A 13,388-nucleotide genomic window follows, 5' to 3' on the forward strand; every position below is an offset into this window, starting at 1 on the left:
CTGGATCGTGAAGGTCGGAGCTAGCTAAAGGCAGCTTGTATTTCACCTCGACCATTCACGCAATCATTCAAACTCGCGCGAATGATGCGGAGGCCCCCAACTCTACGCGCCATCCATCATGCACCACTAGATGAAGCCACGTTCTTCTCTCGTTATAACGCGATGTCATTGCGTTAAAACGTTTCCAGCCATGAGCCCCACAAGACCCGAGTCGTCAACGTTCGGAGCTGGGCGGACGTTAAACCCAGCCCCCGCAACTCAGACTCGCTTCGCGAGCTCCAGACACCTTGCCACGAAATAGTAATGGCGGTAAAACGAACATTATTTCGTGGTACTCCTGTGCGCTCCGCCACAGCGGCTGCCAGATCATTACATGACCGGTACTTTTCCACCTTACGCTCGTGGGACATCTCCAACGCGGTTTTGCTAGACACTACCTGCGCGTCTACGACCACTGCCTCACCACCCTTAGCGATGGTCAGGTCGGGCCGCCTCCGGCCGGCAGACGTCGAATACGCTTGTTCCGCATCGACGCGCCATCCCTTCTGCTGTAAATAGCCACCAACTTGACGGCATAGGTCGTCATGCCGCAGGATTTTCACTCCGTGCGTTCTGAAGCAGCGTTGCACGCAGTGAGCCGGCGTCTCGGTTTCGGGACAACCGGCACGACAGCGATTATCGCGCCCATCACGACTTCGGAAGCATCTCGCTCTAGACGGTATGCAGTTAGCTCGTATGTGGTGATAGTGCACGTAGTCGGCACCTGGGATGGCATCGGCGCCAGCCGATACCCAGTAGGAGCTCAGGTTGGAGGCCGCAACCTCTCTGAGTCTACTCCCATCGCACGACTCGCGCAACCAGGCCGCACACTGCTGTCTGAGCTCAGCGGTCGTAGTCACTCTGCGACTTCGCACTCGCATCTGGTTTTCACACCAGACAAGCTGCCTAGCTACATACGTGGTTTCGGCAGCCGCGCATGCTGCGGGTAGAGTACTCCGACACAACCGCTGCAGTCGGTTAAGTTTCAGAATTGGGATCAAAGTTCTCAATAGAGGCATTCCAAGCCCGCCACTCTGTATCGGCGCATGCAGGTATCGAGCAGGAACATCATGGGGAAAACGCATCCATCGTCGCACCGCGGTGCGTACGATGATATTCTTACCCTTGAGGGTTTTGGCCGAGACCGTACCCACTGTCCATCGGTGATAATACCGTGGAAGGAGACAGTCACGCAACAACCTCAGCCGCTGTTGCGGCTTAAGAGGTGCGCTCGTGAGTTGCTCGATGGCCTGAGCTAAGGGTGGATCGCCTGCGAGTTCTTTAGCACCTGTGTATTCGCAGCCCAGATACGTCCAGACATCGACCAGGGATCTTTGCGGTATCATCGCTGCCCCCCACGGTGAAATAAGGTGTGGTGTCCACCTTCACCTTCTTGTGTCTGCCGGACGCCACCATGGACAGCACTCCGGTCTTTCTCGCGTTGATCTCGAGCCCATTTCTCATAAAGGCGTCATGAAGCCGTGTCAAGTTCTCCTGCAGACCATCTCTGGTAGAGACCAGGAGCACAATGTCGTCTGCGTAGCCGAGCGCATTGATAAGCCGGTTACCCAATCGATAGCCAACGTCCTCCGAGAGAATTCCTAGTGCTCTATCTACGACCAGATTGAACAGCAGGGGCGACAACGGATCACCCTGTCTCACGCTACGGCCGATCATGATGGCCGACACTTCCTCAGCGCTGACCCTCTGCAACTCGGTCAGCGCATTCGAATAGACAGCCCTTACGTACTCTCTAAACTCCCGAGGGAGCCCCAACTCATCGAGAGTCGTATGAATAGCAGCGTGCGCAAACGTATCGAAAGCTTTCGACAGATCAACGCACGCCACATGCAGAGAACGACAACGCCTCCGGGCGTCCCAAAGCACGGATGAAAGGACTGTGACGTTCTCACATACCCCGTCCACCGGCCGGAACCCCCTTTGGCGCTTGTCGAAGATGTCGAGGGCTGCCAATCTCTTTGCCAATAACTTGTGGAAGTGTCTTGTTATAACGGATCTTATGCTGAGAGGACGGTACTCCGTCGGACCTTGCCGATCGGACATACCCCCCTTCTCAAGGAGTTGTGGCCACCGTTCTGGTTGTGGCGATTGACGAGGGGATCGTCTCTGCCAGGAGCAGCAGATTGGACAGAAGCGCACGAAAAATTGCAGGAACAGCGTTCCACATCCTCGGCGTAATCTGGTCCATCCGGGCGCAGTGCCAGTCCTTACGGAAATCCTGTTTACCTCTGCAGGTGTTATAGAATCCCAGAGCAAGGTCTTATCCGCCACAGGAACTGGATCCGTGGCAGCGTCATCGCCGAGACCTTTGAGGTGAATCCCTCTCAAACTTGACGTACGGCCCCGGCCAGCACTCGCAGCCTGTGCCGCTTCCCCAAACGACTCACGCAAGTCTGTCATGTCTCCATCCGCACCGCTGGAGGCCTCCATAATGGGGCGCCAGCAGTTAAAGAATTCGACAGCAGACGGCCTCTCGCGCACCAAGTCGCCCTCGAGGATACGCGACAAACAGGACTTCTTGTTCTTCTTGTAGAGGGATTGCACAATTGCATACTCCCTCTTTCTCCTCTGCTCCCTGCTCTCTCGCTTGACTGGAGGACAGTGCTTCTTTGCCGAAACGCGTTGCGGAGGGCGCATTTGTAGCGGCCGAAGGAAGATCATGTCCAGCCATCTCTCGATAGCCAAGACGTCGACCCTCCCCGCCGTCAGAGCATCTCTTGCCGTGCCAGCAACAGTATCAGTTTCGTAGCTACGGAACGCCGCACTCTGCTCTACGAGTGATTGTATCTTGTCCCGCAGCCTCTGAGAACTTTGTTCAGGGGGAGGCTGATGTGCGCTATGATCGTCAGTACTAGCCTCAATGGCCGCAGGAATGGTGTCGGCTCGTGTCATCACCGCACTATCCCTATCGCCCTCATCGATCACAATCGCGCGACGCGATTGGATCTCTTGGCAGAAGTCTGTAACCATCACTCGGTAAGGCTCCTGTTGCCGTTTACCCTTGATGGTCTCGAGACTCCTATTGGGGAACCTTGTCTCCAGATACTGGTTAATGAAAAGCTCCCCGGCTAAGGTGCTTTCAGCCTCAGCGCGTGCCATGAGTCTAGTTTCCTCAACTGACCATCTGGCCTTTAAGCGGTCAACATTGATAGCACTGTTGGCTTGTAGTGGGTGAGCACGTACTTTGTGGACACCAAGACCACGCATGTTCCGGAACCTCGCCGAACACTGCTCACAGCTGACCATTTCCTCCTCTAGGCTGTCCACTTCAGCCTGGCTGGTCCTTATAGTGGTTTGCGACGGACCAGCTGCGACCCCGTCAGGGTCCTCCGCACCTCTCGCGCTCTCACTCAAGCGAGCACTCGCACGCAGTCCCCGGGCCATCCGAGAATCCGGGACAGTATTCTCATTTAAATTTCTCTCCATAATTAATTGCGTGTAGGGGGGCAAACGGATTGACAACCAAGAGCCCCCCAAGAAACCCCGGTCTTTCTTAGCCCCACAACTCACCATGACCGTAGGCGCATGGGCCGAAGCCCTTAGGGGCGCACTTCGCTGTACACTCTCTTAGTCGACACCTACCGAGTTTAAACTTTCAAAGTAGGCCGTTTCCGGGAGCACCACAAGGAGGTGGAGGTACAACTTGGTCGTGAGAGGCTGAAGGTCCTTACTAGAGGACTTCGTTGGCGCATCACAAACCAACCACGACTCTCTCTAAGTACCATCGCAGCGTGTTGCTTTGAGGACCGAGAGAGTCATAGTTACTCCCACACAATCCTTTTTGTATTCTTCTATTTCGATTGGATCCGGATTGTCACAGTTTTTAAGTATGAAATCTTCTTTGAGATCTTCAAACTTATATTCCCTGTCTACGTCATAAATTATAAGAGTAGGATTTATTTTCCTTGGCTCCTCTACTTTCAATTTCTTTGTTGTTAGGTTTATTCTTTTCACAAAGTCCCCGTCTCTTTCATCCACCTCCACCACTACTCCTTTTTCTCTCATTTGCCTTATTGCCTTTATCCTCAGCCTTTTATTTGTACTTGTCAGTTCCTTTATAACCTCCTTCTTTATTTCACTATTCGTTCTCGCATCTTCGTCTTCTTTTATAGGTTTAATTAGTACTACTTTGTGCGTAGTATCTGACCTCCTTTCTTTTTCTTTTACAGCACCTGTAGCAGTCCTTGGAGTTCCTGCCGTAACATTGGCATAGGAGAGTCCTTTAGGCGTCAAGTAAGCAACAGCTTGGTAAGCAGCTTTCCATTTTTCTTTTTCTAAAACTACATTATGTAGTCTATTTTCTAGTACTGCCCATTTGGACAATATGTATTTTATTGCAGATTTTGTTATTTTGTTGTTATCATTAAACATGAATGTCTCGAGCTGTTCCTTTGTCTCCATCATCTCCTCTACTTCATTTACTCCTGTGCTCTGTTCTAATCTTTCATATCCATCCTTCTCATTTTCAGAATCACTCAGACTTGTGTTCCCTTCATGCGTCTCTTCAGTGTCTTTTTGGGTACTACCCGAAGGAGGTGGTGATCTACTTACAGATCCCCTTCGCGCAAACAGCAATTCTCTTTTTCTCTCTTTTTCGGCGTTCAGAGTTTCGGTTACTTTCGTGCCAGCATTAGTCGTTACCAAAGTATCAGCCAAGTTTTTGTGTTTTTGTTTTAGTTTTGTTCTTTCCATGTATATCCCACGAGTATGGCAGGAAAAAAAATGTCCACTCAAACAGAGCCTCCATCATCTGAGTAAGGCGACTTATATACCACAGAGGTTGCGCCAGGTGCCCCTGGAGGATCGTTTGCGGTCGCGCAACTTAACCTCCCCGCGGCCATGCAGCCCCAGACACGATGCCTCCCATCCTGGCTTGAAAGGGACCTCGGGGCCCCGGGTGCGCCATGCCCGTACTACTGTCGAATCGTCAGTAGCCTCCTGGGGAAAGTAGATAGGAACAGATGTCCGTGGTTGATTTAACGTGCGGTACCTGCTCAGAGAGCTTAATCACACGACCCCCATGGGTGCGGAATTGGGATAAGCCCAATCAGCTCGTTCCAACAGGCCAGGAACTACCAGTAGCGCCTCCGAGTTTGTAGGACTCTTCGGCAACCCACCGGTTGGGTTGAGCGCCTGTCCAACGCTCTACCAGCTGTGCAGGACTGGTGCCCGAGCAGATACGCTGCTCACCCGTCGAGGCCCGAGAGCCCCTAACCAGCATGCGGCTTCAACCACTACCCCCACGAGTCCGACCTCAATTGCCGGGACGAAGGACGAATCCCCCTGGGCAACCCGACTCCCGTGGTACCAGTCAAGATCACTGGTTGGATCTTCGTGGCCGAGACCACTCCCAGCTTTCGGAGGCCTACACCTCCCAGGCAGTGGTCGGCCTATGTTCCTCGGGAACATCGGCTTCTCTTATCCTCCTTTCAGCATCGCCCTCCTTCTCTGAAATACAATCTTCGCATACACACCAACACTTTCATACCTTTCCTTACATTCCAACATGGGACTCACATCCACACTGCCATTCTCTCGCACAATCACACCCCACTCACTCAGGTTCCTCACATCACCATACATTGGACACTCAACCAACACATGCTTTTAATTCTCTCTCTCCGCTCCGCATGCACAGCTCTCACTCTCAGACAGACCACGCTTATACAGGAATTCATTCAAACTTCCATGCCCTGTCAGGATATAGCCCAGGCTCAAGCTAGGCTCGAACTCTCGGCACTCACCCGCGAACCTTACATTCTTTATAAATTCATACGTCACTTTTCCTTTCTCGCACTTATTCCATCTATTCTGCCACATCTCATACAGCCTTTCACTCACCAATTCCATACATCCTTCCACACCTCTCTCACGCAAGTCACTATCATTCACTACATCATACTCACTCATACTAATTCCCTTTCTCACCTTATACAACACTCCTCTTCTCACGCACTCCAGGTCCCACGGCAAGCCACCCATAAGGACTTGCATGGCCGCCGTGGAGACCGTTTTACATACATTCAGACACGCACTCAACACCACTCGCTGGCACCTATTTATGAGCTCCCTCGCATATTCAAATCTCATCACTCCATACCATACACTCGCTCCATACATCACACACGACATGAACAGACCTTTATACAACACAGTCACAGCTTTCTTTCGCAAACCCCACTCACTTCTCAACACGCGTCTTAATTTTCCCACCACATTCATACATTTCTTTTTCAGACACTCCAGATGCAACCTGTAGTTCATCCTTTTACTCACACAAACACCCAGATATTTCACGCTCCTCGCATACCTCACGCATCTATCATTCACTCGTACATTGGGAGGCCTCGTCCCAGCCATACTACCTTTCATCAACATCATCACAGTCTTGTTTTCAGACACACTCACACCTACTTTCACTCCCCATTCGTACACCATTCTCATCCACTTAGTACCCTTTCTCTCCAACTCCGCTCGGCTCTGTCCTTCCACGACCAACAACAAGTCATCCGCGTACGCAACCACTTTACATTCACTCTCACGCAGCCGCCACAACAGTTCATCCATCATTAGGTTCCATATAAATGGATCACAGATGGAGCTCTGCGGGCAGCCACGCTTTACGTCTTTCCACACTGTGTCACACGCACCCATTATGCATACACGCCTGCCGCTAAAATAGCTCTTCCATAATTCAATTTCTTCACATTCAACCTCACGCAATTTCTCGATCACACATTCCCACTCTAGGTTATCAAACGCTCCTTTGAAGTCCACGAACACTCCTAACACATACTTTCTCTCCGACCCATTCACCCAGTCATGCACTCGATTTCATGCATCCTCGGTCGACCGATTCCTTACAAATCCGTACTGGGCGTCACACATTCTTCCACCCATCGTTCGCTCGAGTCTTCCAACCATCATTCACTCCAACACTTTCCCCAGCACGGACAGCAGTCAAATGGGCCTATAAGACCCAGGGTCCGACCTAGGTTTATCGGGAGACTTCAATAACACTACCACCCGCGCAGTCTTCCACGCCGGGGGGAAACACGCTGTATTCAGACATACATCATACATTCTTTTCATCCATACCGGGACAGCACGCCAAATCGCTCGCAACATCTCAGCACTCACACCATCCATACCAGGTGCCTTACCCACTTTCATCGATCTCACTGCCACACCCACTTCGCTCCATTCAAACTGCTTTTCTTCCTCCCTCACGTCTCCCCTGGCGTCTATCGCCACGTTCGTCCTTGCTGCCGGGAAGAATCTCTTCATTAGCTCATCCGCGCTTTCTTTCCATGTACTCGTCACTCTATCATCCACTTTTATGCCACTTAATCTTACCCTATCACGCTTTCCCATGCACACCTTATATACATCGCTCCATGGATCCCTCTTCCCAGTCACGCACACAAATCGCTTCCAATTCTCCTCTTTCACTTTTCGCATTTCCTCCTTATACTCCCGCAAAACATACTTATATTCATTCATTTTTTCTTCCACTCTGCTTCCATTCATCTTTCTCGCACGCTGGTAGGCACGTCTGCTCCTTCCTACAGCCTTCTGCAGTTTCTCAAGCTCATCCGTCTACCACACAAGCTTCCTAGCATACACAGGTTTACACCTCTTCATCCATCGATCATTCGCACTATGGATCCATTTCATCATTCGCTCTACACAGCTCTGCGCATCCGCTTCGTCTATGGCGCTCGCTGCATCCTCTAACGCACTCTCTCGCATATCACACATATATCCTTCCCAGTCTACATCCTTGCACACCCATCTACGCATGCCCTCATTCGTACCTACATTCTCTCTGTGTACCATCCGTATTAACAATACGTTATGGTCACTCACTCCCCAGTCGGCTTTACTTCCCACTCATACCGGCACCCTCCATTCACGCCGTTCACGAAAGTGACATCGATGTCACTCTCCCCATTCGGCCCGCTGAACGAGTAAAACTCGCTTGGCTCATTCAACAACATTCATCCCGCTCGCAATCATCCATTCCTCAATCACTCTACCACGCGCTTCACTCTCTCTGCTGCCTCCACCCTTGCTATACCACAAGGGAGAGATGGCATTCGCATCCAGACCTATCAGCAGACGCTTTCTCCCGGCCGTCTCACATACTCTGTCCATGTACGCCAAGTACGGCTCGATACACTTACCATACTGGCAATACATGGACACCACATACATTTCGCCAAAGTCCCCCTTCAACCACACACTCACACCAAGCTTATTCGTACACTCTCTCACGCACATCACGTCTAACCTAGAGTCATTTACCACCACTGCTGCTTTCATCGTCCCATTTTCGCACACAATCACATCCATACCTATGGGCAAGCCCACCACACGTCCATGCCTTTCATACGGTTCTTGCAGCAGTGCTACACTCACTCGACGTTCGCGCATCATCTCACCCAGATCACACATAACCGCATACGCTCTCTGGCAGTTATACTGCACCACATTCACGCACCATTCATTCGTCATTTATTCTCGCTTTCTCTTTTTCTAACGCTCTCACGTATTCCGGACACACTTCGGACAGAACCGAGTGATCACATTTGCTCCCTTTCAGCTTACAGTTTCTACACACACTTTCCTTTTTACAATCTCTCATTATGTGTCCTACACATCCGCATTTTTGGCACAGTCTTTCCTTTTCGGTGCATTGCCGCATCATGTGCCCAAATGCGAAGCACTTGTGGCACCTCAGCACACTGAAAAACTCTTTTACCCTAAAGGCCTTCCAATGCACAAACACTCGTCCGACACTACACAGCACATTTCTTATTGCACTCGTAACTTCTAATATCACATTTCCGCAGGTTGCATCTTTCTTCGCATTCCCACTCACAACACGCACACGTTCCATAAATACTCTCTCATCCACTCGCCCTTTCAAGCTCCTCTCATACATTTCTCTCATTAACACTTTACTCGCCATATCATTCGGCACATCGTACAAGATGATCTTTGGGCCTATCTTGCGAAGCAGCTCAACCTTTAGGCCAGCATTCTTAAACTGACCACACTCTCTTATTCTTTTCAACTCACTCTCGCTCATCGTCTCAATCGCTACACCTCCATTCCTCACTTTCCTCACCGCTTTCACACGCACATTCAGTGACTTGCTCACATGCTTCATCATTCTCTCCTTTACTTCCTCACTTGTCACACTCGCACTTGCATCATCCGCTCTCACTATTACCGCATAACTCTTCTCTTTTGTTTTCACTCGTTTTCACATTCATTTCCTGTACCTTTTCAATCACGCCCTTTTCAACATTTTTCGCACTCACGCTCGCATAGATCATTCCACTTCCGCCGTAGGCTAAATCCCGACTCGCTTGACGCATACACTCATCCAGTTTCCCCTGTATTCTCTCATTTTTGCACAACATTTTCATCATCTGTTCCTCATATTCTCCCACAATGTCCAGTATTTTCTCACTCGCAATCTTAGAAATTTTGTTCGTCTCCGTAAACAGGAATTTACGGAGTCTCGCACCAATTACTCTCATACACGCTATCTCACTCACTTCCGCAACGCTCTCATTCTCTCCCTCATTCATTAATCAAGAACGAAAGTTAGAGGTTCGAAGGCGAATCAGATACCGCCCTAGTTCTAACCATAAACGATGCCAGCTAGCGATCCGCCGAAGTTCCTCCGATGAGGAACGGGTAACGGGGAATCAGGGTTCGATTCCGGAGAGGGAGCCTGAGAAACGGCTACCACATCCAAGGAAGGCAGCAGGCGCGCAAATTACCCACTCCCGGCACGGGGAGGTAGTGACGAAAAAATAACGATACGGGACTCATCCGAGGCCCCGTAATCGGAATGAGTACACTTTAAATCCTTTAACGAGGATCCATTGGAGGGCAAGTCTGGTGCCAGCAGCCGCGGTAATTCCAGCTCCAATAGCGTATATTAAAGTTGTTGCGGTTAAAAAGCTCGTAGTTGAATCTGTGTCGCACACCGTCGGTTCACCGCTCGCGGTGTTTAACTGGCGTGATGTGGGACGTCCTACCGGTGGGCTTAGCCTCGCGAGGGGCGGCCCAACTAATATCCCGTTGCGGTGCTCTTTACTGAGTGTCGAGTCGGGCCGGTACGTTTACTTTGAACAAATTAGAGTGCTTAAAGCAGGCTACCTTCGCCTGAATACTGCGTGCATGGAATAATGGGATAGGACCTCGGATCTATTTTGTTGGTTTTCGGAACCCCGAGGTAATGATTAATAGGGACAGATGGGGGCATTCGTATTGCGACGTTAGAGGTGAAATTCTTGGATCGTCGCAAGACGGACAGAAGCGAAAGCATTTGCCAAAAATGTTTTCATTAATCAAGAACGAAAGTTAGAGGTTCGAAGGCGATCAGATACCGCCCTAGTTCTAACCATAAACGATGCCAGCTAGCGATCCGCCGAAGTTCCTCCGATGACTCGGCGGGCAGCTTCCGGGAAACCAAAGCTTTTGGGTTCCGGGGGAAGTATGGTTGCAAAGCTGAAACTTAAAGGAATTGACGGAAGGGCACCACCAGGAGTGGAGCCTGCGGCTTAATTTGACTCAACACGGGAAACTTCACCAGGCCCAGACACCGGAAGGATTGACAGATTGATAGCTCTTTCTTGATTCGGTGGGTGGTGGTGCATGGCCGTTCTTAGTTGGTGGAGCGATTTGTCTGGTTAATTCCGATAACGAATGAGACTCTAGCCTGCTAAATAAGCGTACCTTATGGTATTGCGAAGGCCCCCGGCTTTGGCTGGCGGGTTTTTACTACCAACGTACAAACAAATCTTCTTAGAGGGACAGGCGGCTTCTAGCCGCACGAGATTGAGCAATAACAGGTCTGTGATGCCCTTAGATTTTCTGGGCCGCACGCGCGCTACGCTGAAGGAATCAGCGTGTGTTCCCTGGCCGAAAGGCCCGGGTAACCCGCTGAACCTCCTTCGTGCTAGGGATTGGGGCTTGCAATTGTTCCCCATGAACGAGGAATTCCCAGTAAGCGCGAGTCATAAGCTCGCGTTGATTACGTCCCTGCCCTTTGTACACACCGCCCGTCGCTACTACCGATTGAATGATTTAGTGAGGTCTTCGGACTGGTGCGCGGCAATGTCTCGGCATTGCCGATGTTGCCGGGAAGATGACCAAACTTGATCATTTAGAGGAAGTAAAAGTCGTAACAAGGTTTCCGTAGGTGAACCTGCGGAAGGATCATTAACGTTCCGGAGGTCCTGCTCTGCGTCGAGAGTCCTCTCTTTTGGGAGAGACGCGCGCTCGCAGCAGTCGGCGACTGAATGGACGCGCTGAAAAGGCGCTCTCAGAGATAAAGGAAATAACGGATTTGACGGAATTTGTTGTTGTGTTTTGATATAACGACGGACGCCGTCGCGCCTCTCTGACCGAAAGTAGTCGGCAAGCAGAGCAGCGCGCCCGGCGGTGTTCGACGACGATTCGGAGCGAGACGCTTCGCGATCACGCTCGTGTGTGTGCCATTCTCCGGCCACACACACACACAGAGCGTCGATTCGGCGTTGAGCGCGAACCGGTGGTAACCTTTGCCCGCGCACGCGTGTGTGCAGCACCCACGACGTTCGTCGACGCGCGCCCTCCCCGTTGTCGCGGGGCAGCGGTCAGCGTGCCGAGAACACACGGTGTGCGACCGCGAGTGCCGAGCGAGAGGACCCCCATATATTATTATAATATATATATAACACAGAGAAGGGATCGATGATATTTCGACCAATCTGTCAACTGTGTCGGTCCGACGGTTTCTTCAAAGAGCTTCCGCCCCGGCTCTCCCGTTGCGGGAGAGACGCTCCGAACGAGAAACACACAACTCTATCTTTGTGCCGTAGCCTTCCCTGGCGGGAAGCGGCGGTCCGCGCGCGTCCTCGGACGCGCGCGGACAGGCTGATCAAAGAGCCACCACGATTATTCTCTCTCTCTCTCTCTCGTCCGAGAGAAGAGACCACGATGGTTGAACGAGAAGCGCGTTTCTTCGCGAACGCAAAAATTTCGAACGATTACCCTGAACGGTGGATCACTTGGCTCGTGGGTCGATGAAGAACGCAGCTAATTGCGCGTCAACTTGTGAACTGCAGGACACATGAACATCGACATTTCGAACGCACATTGCGGTCCACGGATACAATTCCCGGACCACGCCTGGCTGAGGGTCGTTTTAGTACCCCTAAACTGCTTGCGCCCGAAAAGCGCGCACGGCCACGACGCGGGCGACCAGAGAATGGCGCGCGCGTCGCCTGTGTCCTGTGCAACGCTTACAATGGGCGTACGAGCGATCGTTGGACGTTCGCCCGATGTGTCTGTGCCGCGCCGACCGGCCGCGGTGCAAATCCTGGCGTCGTCTGAAATGACACACCGAAATAATAATAATAATGAGGAGGAGAAGCGCACAAGCGTGTAAAACGTTGGCGAACGCGCGCCCAGAGAATGCTGCGCGAATTAAGAGGGGGAGCGTGTTTGTGTATCCAAGTCGTGTGTGTACGCGAGAGCCGAGGAGAAATGGGATGAGAGTAAGAGCGCGCGCGAAGGGAGCAACAAACGGCCAAAAAAAGGGTCAGGACAGTGAATGACACCGCTTTCCCTAGAGCGGCGCGTGCGTCGTTGTCTCCCGAAAGTAGGTAGCGCTTGTCTCACCGCCTTTCCTCTCCGTACATCACACAGACTGACCGGACTGCTCTCGCACTCTGTGCCGCGTCTCTCGGTGCGATAGCGCTCGCGCGTCTTATGCCGAGGCGCCCTTGCCCGCACACATAACGGTATTACGGAGAAATATACGGCGCGTCGTCGTCCGGCGGAGAGAGCATTCATAATCCTTTACCTCTTTACGGAGAAGGGTTTTGAATCGCGAGCCGACCGCGTGTCCGAGTCCACGAAATTTTCGTAAAGCGAAAAAAGGGGACCGGCGCGCCGCGTCGTGTACTCGTCGAATCGATTCCGCCCGAATTTCGTATATAAAAGAGAAGGGAGAGCCGAGAATCTCGAACCCCGCGATATATCGTCTCCATTACCACCAACGAGTGTGTGTGCGGTTAGCGCCCCGGCGATTTGCCTTCTCGCGTATTTCGTGTGCTGCCGCTGCTGCTCTCTCGTTCGACGCTCTCTCTCTCTCCCTCTTATAATATATATTATAGAGGAGAGACGACGATGAGCGACGCGGAGGAGGCAAACGGCTACGAAAACTCACTATGCGACGACCTCAGAGCAGGCGAGATTACCCGCTGAATTTAAGCATATTATTAAGCGGAGGAAAAGAAACTAACCAGGATGTCCTTAGT

The 13,388-nt window shown here is 51.5% G+C and overlaps 1 non-coding gene and 2 pseudogenes across 1 annotated transcript; all 3 read left to right on the forward strand.

Moving 5' to 3' along the window:
* Positions 1-10,570: 10,570 nt before the first annotated feature.
* LOC146724621 (small subunit ribosomal RNA) lies at positions 10,571-11,299 on the forward strand (annotated as a pseudogene; the record flags this gene model as incomplete).
* An 815-nt stretch (positions 11,300-12,114) lies between these two features.
* On the forward strand, positions 12,115-12,269 carry LOC114939443 (5.8S ribosomal RNA). The gene has a single exon (XR_003821245.1). It is a non-coding gene; the product is annotated as a 5.8S ribosomal RNA (ribosomal RNA).
* Positions 12,270-13,304: 1,035 nt separating this feature from the next.
* The window catches only part of LOC114939441 (large subunit ribosomal RNA), a 4,831-nt pseudogene continuing 4,747 nt past the window's right edge, over positions 13,305-13,388 (forward strand).

Source organism: Nylanderia fulva, unplaced genomic scaffold (assembly GCF_048542155.1).
Source record: "Nylanderia fulva isolate GAGA-0341 unplaced genomic scaffold, ASM4854215v1 Scaffold123, whole genome shotgun sequence".
In the NCBI taxonomy this organism is placed as follows: domain Eukaryota; kingdom Metazoa; phylum Arthropoda; class Insecta; order Hymenoptera; family Formicidae; genus Nylanderia; species Nylanderia fulva.